The sequence below is a fragment of the Bos javanicus genome, chromosome 1, assembly GCF_032452875.1.
Source record: "Bos javanicus breed banteng chromosome 1, ARS-OSU_banteng_1.0, whole genome shotgun sequence".
In the NCBI taxonomy this organism is placed as follows: Eukaryota; Metazoa; Chordata; class Mammalia; order Artiodactyla; family Bovidae; genus Bos; species Bos javanicus.
The window spans coordinates 44,322,886-44,341,963 of NC_083868.1; the positions used below are offsets into that span (position 1 = coordinate 44,322,886).

A 19,078-nucleotide genomic window follows, 5' to 3' on the forward strand; every position below is an offset into this window, starting at 1 on the left:
TTCACAGCTATTTGTAAGGCCTCCCCAGACAGCCATTTTGCTTTTTTGCATTTCTTTTCTATGGGAATGGTCTTGATCCCTGTCTCCTGTACAATGTCACGAACCTCATCCCATAGTTCATCAGGCATTCTATCTATCAGATCTAGGCCCTTAAATCTATTTCTCACTTCCACTGTATAATCATAAGGGATTTGATTTAGGTCATACCTGAATGGTCTAGTGGTTTTCCCTACTTTCTTCAATTTCAGTCTGAATTTGGCAATAAGGAGTTCATGGTCTGAGCCACAGTCAGCTCCTGGTCTTGTTTTTGCTGACTGTATAGAGCTTCTCCATCTTTGGCTGCAAAGAATATAATCAATCTGATTTCAGTGTTGACCGTCTGGTGATGTCCAAGTGTAGAGTCTTCTCTTGTGTTGTTGGAAGAGGGTGTTTGTTATGACCAGTGCATTTTCTTGGCAAAACTCTATCAGTCTTTGCCCTGCTTCATTCCGTATTCCAAGGCCAAATTTGCCTGTTACTCCAGGTGTTTCCAGTCCCCTATAATGAAAAGGACATCTTTTTTGGGTGTTAGCTCTAAAAGGTCTTGTAGGTCTTCATAGAACCGTTTAACTTCAGCTTCTTCAGTGTTACTGGTTGGGGCATAGACTTGGATTACTGTGATATTGAATGGTTTGCCTTGGAAACGAACAGAGATCATTCTGTCGTTTTTGAGATTGCATCCAAGTACTGCATTTCAGACTCTTTTGTTGACCATAATGGCCACTCCGTTTCTTCTGAGGGATTCCTGCCCCCAGTAGTAGATATAATGGTCATCTGAGTTACATTCACCCATTCCAGTCCATTTCAGTTCGCTGATTCCTAGAATGTCGACATTCACTCTTGCCATCTCTTGTTTGACCACTTCCAATTTGCCTTGATTCATGGACCTGACATTCCAGGTTCCTATGCAATATTGCTCTTTACAGCATCAGACCTTGCTTCTGTGAGGGAAGTGTGGCTAAATAGTTCTTGTTTAGTTCTTTGCACTTTTCAGGTTCATTCTTTTAAAATGAACTGAAACACAATGAGCTACATTTGGTCTGTGTAGCTAGTAGTTCCCATCAGGTGTTGCAACGGTGCTCAAATATTGAAAAAATGTATTCATTTCATAAATGTGATTGTAGCACTCTTTCTTACAGTGTTCTAAGTGGCAAAGCAAAAAAAAAAAAAAAATGTGTCCTCCCATAACAGCATTTAATTAGCAATTATTTTAAAGGACATTCTTCTAGCTAACAGAAAGGAAAGAACTCTGTTAACATATATTGTAAAGACTTAATAAATGCTAAATGATGGTGGTCATCTCATGCTCTAAAATTTTAGATTGAGATCTGTTCAGTTATTTTCTGTTTCCAATGGTACATTTCAAAACCTGGTTTTGCCATCTCAGTATGGAACTGTGAAAGCTGTGTGGAAAGAAGTAAATTGAATAAGATGTATGACACACATAATCACGATCTTCAGTGTTTCTATTTATCCTGTGTGTCTTTCTCCTATTTTCTTTTCACCACATTCAGGAAAAGAAAAAGGAATTTTGGAAGAAGAAAACATTGGGAAAAATGTTATTGTCTAATGCAGTTAATCACAGGGTGGAGTTTCATATCTTTTTTTTTTTCTAACATTTTATCTCCCGCACTAAGCATTGGGCCTTTTGCATAGTAGCGCTCAATGGATATTTAGAGAAGAATGATTTGGGGAGAGGCACAAATGTATTTACCAGCCTGTTCCTGTGATCTAGTTTGAATCTGGAGAGTTTCTTTTTCACGGAGGCAGCTATATTTATGGAGTATTTTTTCTATATCTGTCTCCACTGCCTGTCAGGCATACCACACAAACAGTAGATTGGGAAAGTCAAGCCCTTGAGTCCATTTACAGCCTGAACTCTATTATGGGAGATCACTTGAGATGCCACAGTTTCTATACACAAAGTATTCTCAAATCATCTATGGTTAACCCAAATTTTAACTTTATGTCAGAATATCCCCAAGTTGAGCTGAAATTCAGAATGCTGCTGGGTCCACTCTTCTGGCACAAGCTCAGGTATCAGAGCCTGGGCCTTGTGTTTGGGGAACATAGGCCTTCAGCAGCTAGAACCATTCAAGTCCTTTCTCATTTTGTGTTGAATACAAAATACATGTAACCTCCAGAATTATACTCTTCAATACAGTAGCCATTACCCACAAGTGAATATTTAAATCTGAATTAATTTAAATTAAAACTAAAAATTCACTTCCCTGATTGCATTAGCCACATTTCAAGTGCTTAATAGCCATTTCTGGCTAGTGGCTGTCATATTGAACATTGCAAAATGTGAACATTTCCTTTATCACAGAAAGTTTTACTGAATAGCACTGCTCTCGAATATATCACTTATGTCATATTGCAGAAATTCTAAATTAGAAACCCAATTCTGCATTTATTTCCTAATCAACAAATCCTGGCTTTCAAATCTTTTTAAGTGTCTAAAGTTTCCCTGCTTAAATCTTTTTCTGAACAACAAATATAAAGAATATTTCCTAAAAAAGTCTCTGTGAAATGTACCAAAACAAAATAGAGACTAATATGTGAAACACAGAGTTAAATTTCTGAAATTCTGATTAAATGGGGAGAAGTTTCCATACAACTTGTAAAAAGTCTAAATTACAGATGGTTTATAAAGTATACTCTAATTAAAAATCTCAAACAAAAACCTGAAAGTGCTGCTGAATTAAAGTTCTACCAGACCTGATTTGACAAAAAATAGAGAATAATTTCTAATTCAAATACTATTGTATGCAAATTAGATGGAAATATCTTGATGGCAGAGATTCCTTTTCTTAAATTAACCTAACATTGCTCCCTGAGGTATTACTTCCATAAATTTCCTCCCACTGTAGCAATTGCCCTCACCCTTTCTAAATTACCTGCAGTCTGTATTAACAGAAATTAAATTAATGGGAACCTAGCACATAATATAACCATAAAAAGCAATAAACATATACAAGAAATGTTTATTTGGATAAAAATTATATATGTGGTAGTAAGTGTTTAAAAATAAATAAGCACTATTTGCATACATAGAATTGCACAAAATTATTCTCTCTCTGAATCAGCATACAAATATCTCTAATATCAACTAAATATGCACTTAAATTCTGGTCCATAACAGCATCTTTTATTGAAGTGTGTATTTATACGTTGCTATAATGTAATTTCTCCTATGATCCCAGAACAGTGCACTTTGATAATAATCCAGATTCTTGTTGTCTTTCCAACTGAGTAAAAGTATTCTCTTTTTTTTCTACCCCAGAAGCTGTTCTGGAAGTGGAGCAGCATCTGAAGAGACGGAGACCAGCCCACACGTGCCACAGGGAGGCACAAGCGAGGACAGCGGTGCTCGATTCCGCAGGCGGGCCAAGTCTAAATGTAAGTGTGAGAAGCCACGGGGGCACGGCGGCCTGGTGGCTGGTGGCCCACAGGCACTGTGGGTCCATCTGCAGAAGTCACTGTCTGTTCAGGGAGCACGGGGGCTGTTGGGGTGTCCAGCCTGCCTGCTTGTCCTATTTCCCACCCTCATCTCCACCGCAAAAGCCTTGAAACCATCGCTACCAATGCCAGGTTTTAAAATCCCTGAGAGTAAAATACATGTGCAGAGTGTGATTTGAGCTGATTTTTAAGCCCAGGCATGCTGAATAGAGTCTTAAAATAATCATTTCCATAGGACCTGACTAGGTATCCAAGTGTTCACCAGATGCTAGCAGCTAGATTTTGCAGAAGAAAATTGCTAACTTAAGCTTCTTTTCATGATTCAGCAGAGGGTTTTAAGTAATAAAAGACCTGGAGATTTGTAAAATAAATAATTCTAGCGCAAATGGGAAAATTAAAATAATCTTATCATCTCCCAGTCATGTCTGTATGTGCTTTTCTACCATTATCAAATTTCTCTTAATTGTGCCAATTTTTTTTTTTCTGGCTGATACTTTATAGTTTAAAGTTATGAGTTGTAATGAAGAAATGATTCCTTTCAGATGACTGAAGTGACATGTACTAAATTTTCCTAAAGACAGTCTAGGATGTATGAAACAGTGCATGGTGTAACAAATATAGTTTTATTCATATGTAATATTGAACATATCAACAGTGAAAAATAATAACAGCATGATAGAATCTCTTTTATTCCTTAATAGATCTCTCAGTAGAAGCAATTAAAATATAAAGTAAATCATTAACTTTTGAACTTTGACAGAAAAAAATTCTATCCATTTCTGACAAGTAGACATTATCTCATAGTATCCACAGCCATCTCATGCTTATTACCCTTGCCTGGTCTTAAGTGTGACTTTTGGACACACAACTCAATGTTTCCTATTATTTAATAGTACAATGGCTTTTTATAGTCTATTTAATTTTATTTAGTAATTTAAAGAATGAAGAGTTAAGATTCCTCAGATTTTTGTGTTGTTGCTGAAGGTGCACTTGAACAAAAAGAAAAACACAGCATCTAGCCCTATACTTAATGCCACATGACCACATCCTCTCTAGAATGAATCTATTCAGAGTTCCTGGAGAAATGCAAATACATTATTCATTTTCCTAATGTATCACATTTTTTACTGCAGGTACCCCTAATTATTTTGGCTGCATTCCATCAAGGCCAGATGTTAATTGAATGAAATATTTATAATGTAAAACCATTGAATAAAAAATATATGCTCACTTAAGCAACAGGTTGTAGAACTCAAGCCAATCACATATTTTTGAGAAGCTGAAGAAGGAGGCATGACGTGGGTTACATTCATAATGTCAGGGTAAGGTTCTGAACTCAACCCAGAGAAACTTGATAATTGTTGGAACCAACCAAAGCTCAGCTACTTCTGGATTTGTTGTAACAAAATCTTGCTGCCAAAGGCATTGATGGGTTCACACAGTGAAAAATCACAATAATAATGTTCAAGTAAATCAAAAAAATACAGAAGGTGGTTATTATAGGGAAGAGGAAAGGAAAGTTATAAAGTTATGATGGAAATATCAAAAATACATTTTTTTGAACTTTTAAAAAATTTAACTTTGTTTCTAAACTAGGGTGCAAAAGCAAGAAAATATAGTTTGTTCAATAAATGGTTTCACTCAGTGATCAACAGCAATCATTCAACAAGTGAAAATAAAAATTATATTTATTCAGTGTAGCCATCAGTTCAGGCAGAACGGAAGCTTATAATAGTTTTCTAGTAAAAAAAAAATAATAATAACCAGACAAAAGTCATTTTTAAGAAAGAATTTTGACTGAAAAGGAAATAAAGAACTTTTTGAGTGCATTCTTCTCAGCAAAAATGAACTTGGCTTATGCTTAAGTATATTTAGTCATTTCACATAGTATAAAGCTAAATATTTTATGTGGTTTTTAAGTTCTAGGAAGAAATTCATGGAAACAAATGTAGAAAATGACCCTAAAATTTTAAATATGAAAACTATAATAGACTTACAATTAGGGAAATAGATCATAATAACTAATCCGCTACGTGTCCTCCAAAAGTAAAGAACATAACTTTTTAAATTATTTTTTGGAAAATCTGGAATTTTATTTCTGATCATCTTTATATCTTCTGAAAATATAGATTCCTGAATCATATATCATAGAAAGTTTGTTAGGCTCCATATTTTTCCTCAAGTTTGAAGACTGTATTTCTGAGTGACGATTATCATAGAAACAAAGTCCATTTGTTCCCTAAAAATACTCGATGTGTCTTACGCACAGTAAGCACCAAATAATATGGTGAAGTGAACTAAATTATTTCTACTTTCTGTTCAGAGATTAATGTGTCTCTTGGACTCACACTAGAGAGGTGGTGTCTCACACATGTGGATTAATGAGTTACATCTGTAACCAAAAATATCCATGGAAAACCTGATAAATTGATCCATATCTGTTTTATTAATCAAGCCCAGTACAGAAGGGTTTTCTTGTGGTTATACTATATTTTGGAGATAAATAGAGTGGGGAAACCACAGGTCAATTTAGAAGTTGTTTGAAACACTGAAGAACGTATGGTTCTATTACATGACAGTAATAAAGTCAGTCCTTGATGGCTGTAGTGCTGATATATAAGTATTATAAATATTCTGAATGTATAATTTTACTGAAGAACATATGACAGTGTCCAAGAAGACCCTAACCATCTAATATGTAATTTATTTCTTGTTGCCACTCTCTTCCTTCCTAATTTTTTTTAAATAAAGTTAGCATGTCTTGAACAGCCTTTAGTTGAAGCAGATGGCTAGAAATCAGAAGTCCCAGATTCTATCCTTGATTCTCCTACCAACTGGGAATGTGGCCCTGGGCAAGTCATGAGAGTAAATCTACAATAAAAGAGAGCTATAATGCCTTACATATGCCTGGTGCTTTATGATCTTACACAGCATTTTTGAATACAATATATTATTTAAATCTTCCTCACAGCATCCTAAGAGGAGTCTGGCAGTTATTAACAATCCCTGTTATAGAGAGTAGAAATCTGAGACCCAGAGACACTAAATCACTTCTCATCTCAATATCAAATGTCAGGGCCAGAAACAGACATATATGATGATTCCACGCTGGTCTTTGTCTCCTTTCCCATGCACCACACTACCTTGCTGCAGTACCTCCAAAGCTGAACTGTCCAGTATGGAGCCATGAGCCATAGGTGGTGATACAATACTTGAAGTGTGGCTAGTTCCAACCGAGACATACACTGGGTATAAAATACAGTATTTCTAAGACCTTGAACAAAAAAATCAGAGTGTAAACTATCTCATTAATATTTTTACATTGATTCCACATCAAAATAATATTTTTATATCTTCATTTCAATAAACTGTGTGATTAAAATTAATCTCACCTGTCCCCTTAACTTCTTGAATGTGGCTGTTAGAAAATGTCGAGTCACATACATGGCTCACAGTGCTTCTGTTGGTCAGAGCTGGACTGAGGATTTCCTTGTTCAGAGCCCACAGGGTGGACTTCACGGTCCTGGACTTCTTTATACACCTGCCGTGATGTGGCTGAGACTAATTTCCAAAAATTCTGTCAAACACAGAGCGGTATAGATTTGGAGTAATGATTTAGTCATTCTCACCCATCTTCCACAGGCAGGGAAAAAGTCAGACCTTATTAGTCGATGCCTCAAATTGCTCATTTATTAAAAGGCCTCATTTTATACTTGCCGAATGTTTGGAAAGCTTAGAGTAAACATACCTTGGAAAGAAGTATAAACTATATTTATGGCTCTGAAGCACAGCTTATTTTTAAATGGGTTCCCATTAACATTATGAGTGAATGAGACACTGGGCGATTAGGTGATACAAGTAATGCAAAATAATAATGATATATAAATTTATTATAAAATGTAGTATATTTTATTCCTCCTATCAACTCTTTAAGATATTTTATATATAATCCCTAAAGAAGTAGCTTATTTCTGTTTTGAAAAATCTAAATGAAAGTCCTCAGGGAAAATGGTAAATTAAAATTTCCTATTTAGCAGAAAAATACATATAGTAAAAATAAACCAAAATAGCTCAAATTATTGAAAACTAACATCTATTTGGTATTTATTATGTAGCCTTGGGCACTATATTAAGAGTTAAACCAAGATTATCTCCTTTAGAGATATGAAAATTAGCAACAACGAGAAGAAACAGAGTTCTTAAGTATTACTGCCTCTTACTTCCATGCTGTTTGAAGTCACAATATGAGCTATAGAGACAATATTAGAATATAAGGTAATGTTGAGTAATAAGATCAAAAATCAGCATTCAAAGAGGGCACAAGGGAGTAGAACATGTTTCTGAAAAATAGTTGTTATTGTTTGGTCACTAAGTTGTGTCCAACTCTTGGAGACCCCATGGACTGTAGCCCCTGAGGCTCCTCTGTCCATGGGGTTTCCCAGGCAAGAATACTGGAGTGGGTTGCCATGCCCTTCTCCAGGGGATCTTCCCGACCCAGGGATCGAACCACATTTCCTGCTTTGCACCAGGGAAGCCTTTTGAAACATACATACTTATAAACAAGATTATATGAAGGAGGAATTACTCTTCACTTTATTTAATGGTACTTAATGGTACAATAGAAATCTTTACAACAATGTTCTCCAAGGTGTTAAAATTTACCTATTATTTACAAAGCAAAGGTCCCATTTAAACAAAATATAACTATATGAGTTTCAGAGATTTGTTTTCCTCTATGTGTTATAACCACTTGAAGGATTCAACCTTAAATATTTTCTGGAAAAATAAGAAATGAATATAAATAAACTAAAAGGGGGTCTAAATCAAAATGGCACTGAAAATCACAAAACAGTGAAAACTAAAGGTTTTAAGTTTTTATACAATAAAAATAAAATGCTACCTTTGAAGGCTGACAATAAAAATTGTCTATGTAAGCTAATAACATAGAATATTTTTTAAGATTTCAAATTGTTACCAATTTCTTAATGTTCATGCTTACCTGAAGTGAAATAAAAACAGTAACACTAGCCAAGTCTGGGTAGCAGAATTTTAGATATTTCTGTCCTTATTTATACTTTTTTATAATAATTCTTGAATAAACATGTACTGCTTTTATAATAGGTGAAAAGAAAAGTTGTAATCAACTCCAAAAATGACTGCAAATAAGAAAAACAAAATTATCTTGGTGAGAGGCTGGTGTAAAATGCAAATTTTGTTCTCAACCATAAAATTGTAAAATAATTATATATTTTATAGGTTCTTCTTTTGAGGCATTGTTGCCCCTCCTTTGATTCAAAATAAAACATCCTGTGAACTATTTTTCAGTTTCTCTAGATAGTGAAGGTAAAAGCTAGGTTGGATTTTCTAGATTTTCTTAAGAAAGCAGTTTCCCCTCAGCCGTGTACATGAGTATAAAGATCAAGGTTGTAATATGTGCACTTAAAGCTCAAAGTTGTTATTACAGCAACCAGAAAACCAGAGCATCATGTAAAGCGCACCTCTTCTATAAAACAAACTGGCTATCAGTCATTTCTAATGGTGTCTACCAGCTGGCCTTAGTCTTAGACCTTGAGATGTGTAGAACGTCATATGAGAATATGTTATACAATCATATCTCTGAGCAGGATAGTGATCATAGTGATCCTAAAAATAGTGAAATACAGAGCTGTTTTAGGCTTCCATTTCAAGTATTCATAGAGAAATAGTTGGTCAGCTAACTTCTTTTATAACAACAACACTAAAATTTAACTGCAAAGAAAACTCAGAAATGAGTTCCTTCTGCCATTTAATCATTAAATTGTAAATCCACAGACCATTAGTGCTGAAAGAGGCCTTCTAGATTATCTCATCTACTACCAACATTCTACAGATGAGAAAACTAAGGAGCATAAGAATTGTTATCTCAGGAAAAAATGAAATCACTGAAAAATATCCCAAAGTATCTAGGAATTTCTGGAAGCTTACCTAAGAAAGGGGAGAAGAAAATGGCAACCCACTCCAGTGTTCTTGCCTGGAGAATCCCAAGGACAGAGGAGCCTGGTGGGCTGCCGTCTATGGGGTCGCACAGAGTCGGACTCAACTGAAGCGACTTAGCAGCAGCAGCAGCACCTAAGAAAGGCTAGGTATTTCAAATGCTACTGGAACTTGATAGTTTAGTTGTGGGTATTCCTGTGCAAGAAAGAAAATATACTAATGTTGACTAATATTCATATCATATGTTAAAAGCACATTTCCAGTGAATCCCTATAAAGTAAAAACCAGAAGCATAACAAAGCCAATGATTTCAGACCAGATCCCTCACTCCTTACTCAGCTTCCTCTCTTCTGTGAGTTAAATAATTGAAAGAAACTTTCTTTGCCACTTTTCAGATACAAATTGTTTGTTACCATGAGAAATTGGCTACTCCCACAATTACTGGTAGACCAAAAAATAATGGAACATTCATTCCTAGAGTTTAAAAAGAGTGTCAAAATCCTCCTGATTTTATGCATTTACGAAAGCATGCTTATAATAAAATTGTATGTATTAAAAACATATTCCTCGTCCCCCTCCTAAAAAAAATACATACTAGACATTATGGAGATTCTCCTGGAACAAGTAAATATTAAGGCTCTTTTTTCTAAATTTGTCTAAGAAACTGAGATAGTAACACTTGATTGTAAGGAAAATACAACAGTGCATGCAATCCTACTGTCATCCATAAAATGGGAATAGGAGTAGATTCTCACAGAGCTGTTTAAGGATTAGGTCAATAATAGATGTAAAATGCTTAGTACAGTGTGTGGAACATAGTTAACATTCGCTCAGTGTCAGATAGTAGTCACCGTACAGATGTTACTTACAACACACTAGCTCCTCCACACACACCTTTCCCCTCAAGCAAACCAAACTCCTGAGATCCCCTCTTGTTTTCATGGCCCCATGTCCTCACGTATGCTGCCGCCTCTTTCCACATGTCCTTTCCCTACTTCCCCTGGGGGAAGCTTCAGCTCTGAAACTTCCTGCTCTTACTTGTCTCCCCTCCTCCCTGTGCCTGACTTAGTTGCTTTCACTCATTTCCCAAGGTGCCCTGTAATATGCCTCTTCTAGCGATTGAATCGTGACTTTTTTTTAAACTTGATTTCTCACCTCTAACACACACACGTACGCACTAAACTGGAAATGCGTCACACTCAATGCATTGCACACACATTTTTGTATCCCTATGCTGCTGCTGCTAAGTCGCTTCAGTCGTGCCCAACTCTGTGTGACCCCATAGACGGCAGCCCACCAGGCTCCCCTGTCCCTGGGATTCTCCAGGCAAGAACACTGGAGTGGGTTGCCATTTCCTTCTCCAAGGCATGAAAGTGAAAAGTCAAAGTGAAGTCGCTCAGTTATGTCCGACCCTTAGCGACCCCATGGACTGCAGCCTACCAGGCTCCTCCGTCCATGGGATTTTCCAGGCAATAGTACTGGAGTGGGGTGCCATTGCCTTCTCCATGTATCCCTATAGAAACATCTATTTAAATGAATGAACTAACACCTGTGTAAATATACAAGTGGCTTTTTTTTCTTCATAAGTAATTATGAGGCTAGAATGTGTATCTTGTGACCTCAGTTTTGAAGGGGAAAGAGGGTGAAGCATGTCATGGGAAAAGTTGGGGGACACAACTCCATAGCCCTGGCCCTGCCCCAAGACTAACCCCGTGGTCTTCAGCGAGTCATTTAACTCTCTGGGCTCACTCTCCTTAGTAGAATGAATGAATTGGGCAAAATGGTCTCTGAGGACCCACTCAGTGCCAACTTTTAAGTGATGCTAAATATTGGTTCATCTCAGTGGTTCTCGAACTTTAGCAGAGATCAGAATCATCAGGTGGGCTTATGAAAATACTGATTCCTGGTCAGCGGGTCTGAGAGGGAGCCCCAGAATTTGCATATCTAGCAAGTTCCCAGGTGACGCTGAGGCTGCTATGTGTGTGGTGGGGGGTGTCCCACACTTTGAAGACCAGTGATTAATCTTCTTAGCACAGGATATCCTGACACTGTCCGCCACCTGGCAGAGAGCAAGTTCACGGTAGGGTGAAAGCAAGGAAACCCAGGCTTCTGGGAAGCTGCCATCAGGAAGGTTGGGTGCCTGTGGGTGCGTTCCAAGAGTGGCCACGGAAGGCAGACTTTGCTGACCGTAACAATTCTGTTAAAGGGCCAACTTGTGGGGAAGGGGCAGCCGGAGATGACAATGCTGCCCTGCACAGAAAACAAATTCCAGGGTTTGATCCATCTGTTAAAACCGACTTCTTCTCAAGTCATAGTGGATCACAGTCGCCATCTAGTGATAACTTTGAGTTACTGCATCTAGAGACTACAGAATTAAGTGATGCTTTCACTGGGAAACTATTTTTACAAAAGTGTTTAAGATGAGAACTTCTGAGAACAAACTCTAATGTACGCTGGTCTTGTCTTCATTTGTACCTAGGCACTATAGAAATAAACAGGTACATATCACTATGTGCTAGGCACTGTTCTAACACTACATCTGTGGTTCAGTTATTCACAGCAACCCAGTAACAATTATTATGCCCACTTTATAGACAGGAACTATAGCTACAGATATGCAAAGAAATTAAGCTTGCCTGAGGCTGCCCAACCAGTGGAGTGGTAGAGCTGGGATTGAACCTAAACAGTTGCTGGAGAGATACTGCTCTAGCCAGTCTCTCTTATATCAACCATTTAAATACACAGGTAATGGAAACAATTGATACCCGTACAGTAGCCCCACCTTTATCATGGTTTTGTTTTCTGCGGTTTGTTACAGTCAACAACCATCTGAAAACATCAAATGGAAAATTCCAGAAATAAACAATTCATAATAAGCTTTACATCGCATGCCATTCTGAGTAGCATGATGAAATCTTGTGCCTTCTTGCCCCAACCCACCCAAGATAGTATTAATATCATCCCTTTAACCCATTAGTTAGTCATTTAGGAGCCGGTTCAGTTATCAGATCAACCATGGTGGTATCTCAGTGCTGTGTTCAAGTCACACTTATTTTACCTAATAATGACCTCAAAGCCCCAGAGCAGTTATACTGGTAATTAGGATATGCCTAAGCCTTGCAGGCCACAGTCCATGGGGTCACAAAGAGTCAGACACAACTGAGCAACTAAGCACAGCACAAGAGGAGCTATAAAGTGTTTCTTCTAAATGGTAAAGGGGAAGTTCTTGACTTCATAAGGAAAAAAGAAAAACATGCTGAGGCTGCTAAGATCTACAGTAAAAACAAAGTTTCTATCTATGAAATTGTGAAGAAGAAAAAAGAAAACCATGCAAGTTTTGCAGTCACATTATAAACTATAAAAATTATGGCTCCAGTGTGTGATAAGTACTTAATTAAAATGGAAAAGACATTAACTTTGTACAATAAGATATTTTGAGAGAGAGACCACATTTACATAACTTTCATTATACCATATTGTTATAATTGTTCTATTTTGTTATTACTGTTAATCTCTTACTGTGATTAATTTATAAATTAAATTTTATCATAGGTATGTAGGTATAGGAAAAAACATAGTACATAGGGCTTGGTACTATCCAAGGTTTCAAGCATCCAGTGGGGTCTTGTACTGTATCCCCCACAGATAAGGGGGTACTGCTATGAACAGTTACCAGCTCCCAGATATGGGTTTGAAATTTTTATAAAATATATATTGAAGCATTTAATTTTTTCAATTCTTCCAAATGAAATCAGCTTATGTGGAATAACTAAAGAAATGTTTCTACCTACAAAAGATACCACAATGCAAAAAAAAAAAAAAAAAATGAGAACCAACTTGGAATCAACTTCAAACTTGCTCTGCAACTTTGGTCAGGATGCTTAACCTCTCTGGGCCCTGCTTCCTTCATCTATGAAGTAGAAAAAGTGAAAATGTAATTTACACAGCTGGAAATTCTTTAAAGCTAGATTACATTTTTGAGACACTACTCAACTTATCCAGTGACTGTGGTCATGAGAACAAATAGGGAGACAATGGGTAGTAACCAAACTGGTTTTTCTCAAATTGTCCTGCACACAGGAAAGGCAAGAGGACAGCAAGTTTGATCTCCTGGTCTATTATGCAGAAGTGCTAGAGGTAATAATGACACTCGCAGTGAATGCACAGAAGTAAAGAGCTCAGTGGTGGAGGTCTGTGTTTCATTTTTCTTCCTGGGCGCTGCCCTCAGCCTGTATACCTGAACGCTACTCCGCTGTGTGTCCCTGCCTTCCAAGAGTCCTCATGAAAGCACTTTTGCAGAAAAGTTGAATCTTTGCTGGTGGATTGAGGTCTAACTCCCCTCACTCCTGACTTCTTTTATCAGAGATTTCCTGGATTTAAAAGCCTGGTCGCTGCTAATCCTTTTAACTCCCTAAGACTTCTCAGTTACCAAAGCATGTCTAACCTCAATAACTACAAGATCGTTATCAAACCAAAATATTGACACTAGTGGTACAGAGATACAAATGCTGGCCATTGCTTGGTGCTCAGTTATGACTGGATAGAGAAATGAATACTTCCAGCACCTGATACAGGATCTTTTGGACAGAACATGTGAATGTAATTATGTATTACAATGTACATACTTTCCCTTCAAAGAGCTCGGGTTCTATAAGGTTACTTCTAAAATAAAGATACTCAAAATAAGGTAAGGTAATGGTGCCTAAGTAATAAGGACTCAGGATAAGTCTTTATGGAGAGATCCTAAAACTTGCTGATATCAAAAATGTTTCCTCAGTATCTAAAACAGTCAAACTCACAGAAACAGGAATAGAATGGTAATTGCCAGGGACTGAGGGGAGCTGGTGTTGGAGAAGACTCTTGAGAGTCCCTTGGACTGCAAGGAGATCCAACCAGTCCATTCTGAAGGAAATCAGCCCTGGGATTTCTTTGGAAGGAATGATGGTAAAGCTGAAACTCCAGTACTTTGGCCACCTCATGCAAAGAGTTGACTCATTGGAAAAGACTCTGATGCTGGGAGGGATTGTGGGCAGGAGGAGAAGGGGACGAAAGAGGATGAGATGGCTGGATGGCATCACTGACTTGATGGATGTGAGTTTGAGTTAACTCCGGGAGATGGTGATGGACAGGGAGGCCTGGCGTGCTGTGATTCATGGGGTCGCAAAGAGTCGGACACGACTGAGCGACTGAAATGAACTGAACTGAACTGAGGGGAGCAGAACTGGAGAGTTGCTGTTCAGTGGGTATAAAAGATCAGTTATGTGAGATGAATAAGTTCTAGACATCCTCTGGAGAACACTGTATTGATGGTTAATGATGTTACGTGTGTGTGCATAGCCACTCAGTCGTGTCCGACTCTTTTCGACACCATGGACTGTGCCTGTCAGGCTCCTCTGTCCGTGGAATTTTCCAGGCAAGAATACTGGAGTGGGTTGTCATTTCCTACTCCATAATGATGCTGTACTATATCTTTAAGAACTTAAGAGGTTAGATCTTGTGTCATCTGTTCTTACCATGAAAGAAAGAAAGGGGGGAGGAAAGAAGAAAGGAACGAAAGATTGTTGCTGTCCATGTAAGGCAGACTTTAAAAACTAATAACTTTGAGATACTGGTTTTTTAGGGAAATAGGACTTAGTTTTCAACATTATTCTTTGTGATCCATGCAATGTCATATAACCATAGCTTTCTTCAAAACTTATATTTAAAAACTATGCATTTATCAAAATAAGTATTACATTTTAAAAGAACTACAGAGGCTCTCATAATTTCTGATGCAAAATAAATAAACAAACAAAAGGAAAATCTCTTAAACTTTGAGCTTGTGGTAATTTCATTTTCCAAAATAGAGAAGCCTAGGGTAAAATTAATTTTCCGAAACTTATAAACCTCTACTTGTGTTAGTTAATTCAACTTCAGAATTAATTTTTTTAAGTGAAAGGAATTTTTAATTCCAGAGGTTCTGGGATATGTCAGCACCTTGTCAAGGTTGAGCCACGTTTAGCAACAGTGACATTCCACTGCCACGTGGACTCCACTCTGAGATAGAATCCTAAACCAGGCAATCAGCCTGATCCAGTGCGATGTTTCTACATGTTCTTTTATAAAATAGTTTCAAAGACCCATGACTAGAGAATTACAAAATCATGCCTTCCGTTTAGGACATGTTTATAAATATGCATAATGGAAGCTTAGCTCTCCACTCTTTCAAGAAGTACAAGGTAAAAGTCCATGGTTCAGTTCAAAGGAATGTTAAATATCAGCCTGAGATTTATACTCTTGGGAAAGAATGTTACAGTGAAAAAAGGGAAGAATTGTGCTTGGTTTGTGAGCCAATGGCTCTTTTGTGAGAACCAGAGTCTTGAACTTTGAGGCAGCCGTGTCGTACCGAGCGTGGCCACAAAGGTCTGGGGACAGTGCCATGACATCACCCATATATGATTGCTGCTGCTGCTGCTAAGTCGCTTCAGTGGTGTCCAACTCTGTGCCACCCCATAGATGGCAGCCCACCAGGCTCCCCCGTCCCTGGGATTCTCCAGGCAAGAACACTGGAGTGGGTTGCCATTTCCTTCTCCAATGCGTGAAAGTGAAAAGTGAAACTGAAGTCACTCAGCCGTGTCCGACTCGTAGCGACCCCATGGACTGCAGCCTACCAGAGAGAGGAAATGCTTTGAGGGTGTAGCCAAAATTGCCATAAATCTGCACAAAGTCAAAACTAAGTAAACAGTATTTTTCAAATAGATACTGGAATTATTTGATGTACATGCAAAGTAAACAGAAGGAACCCCAAATTCCAAGGAAATATGGTTTCTTTGTCAGGTCCCCTCTTTTTCAGAGAATGCCTCCTTTACCACATTTTAGCTTGTCTGATGGATACTATTATAATTAGCTATAAATTTTTTATAGATAAAGACATGAAATTCTAGCAACATATAAAGCAAGGACCTTACTATCTTCTCTATTGTTGTGTCCCCAGAAATTAGAATGGTACTTTGCGTACAGCTAGTACTAAGCAAATTTTTGTTGAATGAATGAACAAAAACTGGAATAAATTGCTAAGTCAAAGGAAAATACAGAAAGTAAAAAGGAATCTTCTCTTCCTAATTGTTTTCATGTTAAAAGCCATATTGTCAGCTGAAACCTAATAAAAATTACAAGAGAAAATTTTATTTCTGGGGAGCAGCTCTTATCTAATGTACTTTTTTCTCAGCTGCCAGCCTGGGGTTCTCATTGCCCCATATATTTACAACATACGTTGGCATAGACTGAGCGTAACAGATCTTTATCTTGAGTTTCACTGGTTTTTATGTAGTCTACATACTTCACCCCATCTTTATCATCTTTGACAAGTGAATATCATCAAACTGAAAAGTTAAACAAAAAATTGAATAATTGACAGGCTGGCAACCACAAATGTTCATTTCTTTTGACCACCTACTCAATTCTAAGATTCTAATTTGTCTTAAATTTACATCAGTTCACTCTTCTTTAAATTTTTTTTTTTTTTTACATCAGTCTATTTACCCTAACCAGTTCTGACCTCAAGCTCAAGGGGAGCCTTTTTTCAATTGCCATCATTCTATCTGGCCAAAGGTATTGCATAGCAATGGATTGAAGCTAGTAGAGAGAGAAAAATAGGAAACAAAAAAGGAAGTATCCTTTTAGGAAAGTTAATGAGAAAACAGAAGCCTCACACATCTAAGGTATGGACCTGCCTGGAATCTGGTCTGGATTTTAGAGGCCGTTATCACTCAGCCTCAACTGGATCCACATGAATCTATTCTTTTATCCAATGTTGTATCCAATGTTTTTTTGAGATCCTTGACTCAAAGACCTTTTAGAAATGTGTATAAGTCATTCTAAAGTGAGACAATGAATTAGATACATTCTAGTAGAAAGTCAAGGGGAGAGAAAGTAAATCTTTCCCATCCCCCATTTGTTGACATTACATTGTAAAAATAGATTTGGGGAGGAGCCTAGGGGAGGAATTTCAGTTAAGCTAATCTACTTACATGGAGAAGGCAATGGCACCCCACTCCAGCACTCTTGCCTGGAAAATCCCATGGACGGAGGAGCCTGGTAGGCTATAGTCCATGGGGTCTCGAAGAGTCAGACACGACTGAGCGACTTCACTTTCACTTTTCACTTTCATGCATTGGAGAAGGAAATGGCAACCCACTCCAGTGTTTCTGCTTGGAGAATCCCAGGGATGGAGGAGCCTGGCGGGCTGCCGTCTCTGGGGTCGCACAGAGTCCGACACAACTGAAGCAACTTAGCAGTAGCAGCAGCAATCTACTTACAAGTAGAATTTCTTTCAGGCTACAGGAGGCTTTGCCAAACATTGGTTGGCACATTCTTTCTAAAAGGTTAAAGCCTTTTTCCCCCCCTCTTTGGCAGGTTTTAAATGATATTTAAGAGTGTCAGGCAAACCTTCCAAACCCTGACCAAAAGCAGGTTAATCCAAAACACACAGCATCCTCAGCCAGCTCAAGATCAACAAAACAAAATTAGGCCTAGGGATTAGAGAATGTTAATTGTGAAACATAATCCCATGATACTTATGGCTCCAGAGACTGAACACAGCTACTCTTGAGCACAGTGCAGTACTACTTCCACTGGGGCCATTGCTTATATTTGATGCTCTCTGTTCAGTTCAGTCACTCAGTCATGTCTGACTCTTTGCAACCCCATGAACTGCAGCACGAAAGGTCTCCCTGTCTATCACCAACTGCCAGAGTCCACCCAAACCCATGTCCGTTGAGTCGGTGATGCCATCCAACCATCTCATCCTCTGTCCTCAATCTTTCCCAGCATCAGGGTCTTTTCAAATGAGTCAGCTCTTCACATCAAGTGGCCAAAGTATTGCAGTTTCAGCTTCAGGATCAGTCCTTCCAGTGAATACCCAGGACTGATCTCCTTTAGGATGGACTAGTTGGATCTCCTTGCAGTCCAAGAGACTCTCAAGAGTCTTCTCCAACACCACAGTTCAAAAGCTTCAATTCCTTGGTGCAGCCTCCTTTATAGTCCAACTCTCACATCCATACATGACTACTGGAAAAACCATAGCCTTGACTAGACAGATCTTTGTTGGCAAAGTAATGTCTCTGCTTTTTAAGATGCTGTCTAGGTTGGTCATAACTTTCCTTCCAAGGAGTAAGTTTTTTAATTTCATGGCTGCAGTCACCATCTGCAGTGATTTTGGAGCCCCAAAATATAAAGTCAGCCACTGTTTCCACTGTTTCCCCATCTATTTCCCAAGAAGTGATGCAACCAGATGCCATGATCTTAGTTTTCTGAATGTTGAGCTTTAAGCCAACTTTTTCACTCTCCTCTTTCACTTTCATCAAGAGGCTCTTTAGTTCTTAATTTTCTGCCATAAGGGTGGTATCCTCTGCATATCTGAGGTTATTGATATTTCTCCCAGCAATCTTGATTCCAGCTTCTCCTTCTTCCAGCCCAGCGTTTCTCATGATGTACTCTGCATACAAGTTAAATAAGCAGGGTGACAATATACAGCCTTGACGTACTCCTTTTCCTATTTGGAACAAGTCTGTTGTTCCATGTCCAGTTCTAACTGTTGCTTCCTGACCTGCATACAGGTTTTTCA

At 38.0% G+C, this 19,078-nt stretch overlaps 1 protein-coding gene across 1 annotated transcript in view; it reads left to right on the plus strand.

Annotated features, from left to right (window-relative positions):
- COL8A1 (collagen type VIII alpha 1 chain) overlaps positions 1-19,078 on the plus strand; it is a 170,888-nt gene that overhangs the window by 104,708 nt on the left and 47,102 nt on the right. The window contains exon 2 of the mRNA XM_061440409.1: positions 3,326-3,441. The gene's annotated coding sequence lies outside the window, so the exon portion shown is untranslated. The remainder of the gene's footprint in view (positions 1-3,325; positions 3,442-19,078) is intronic.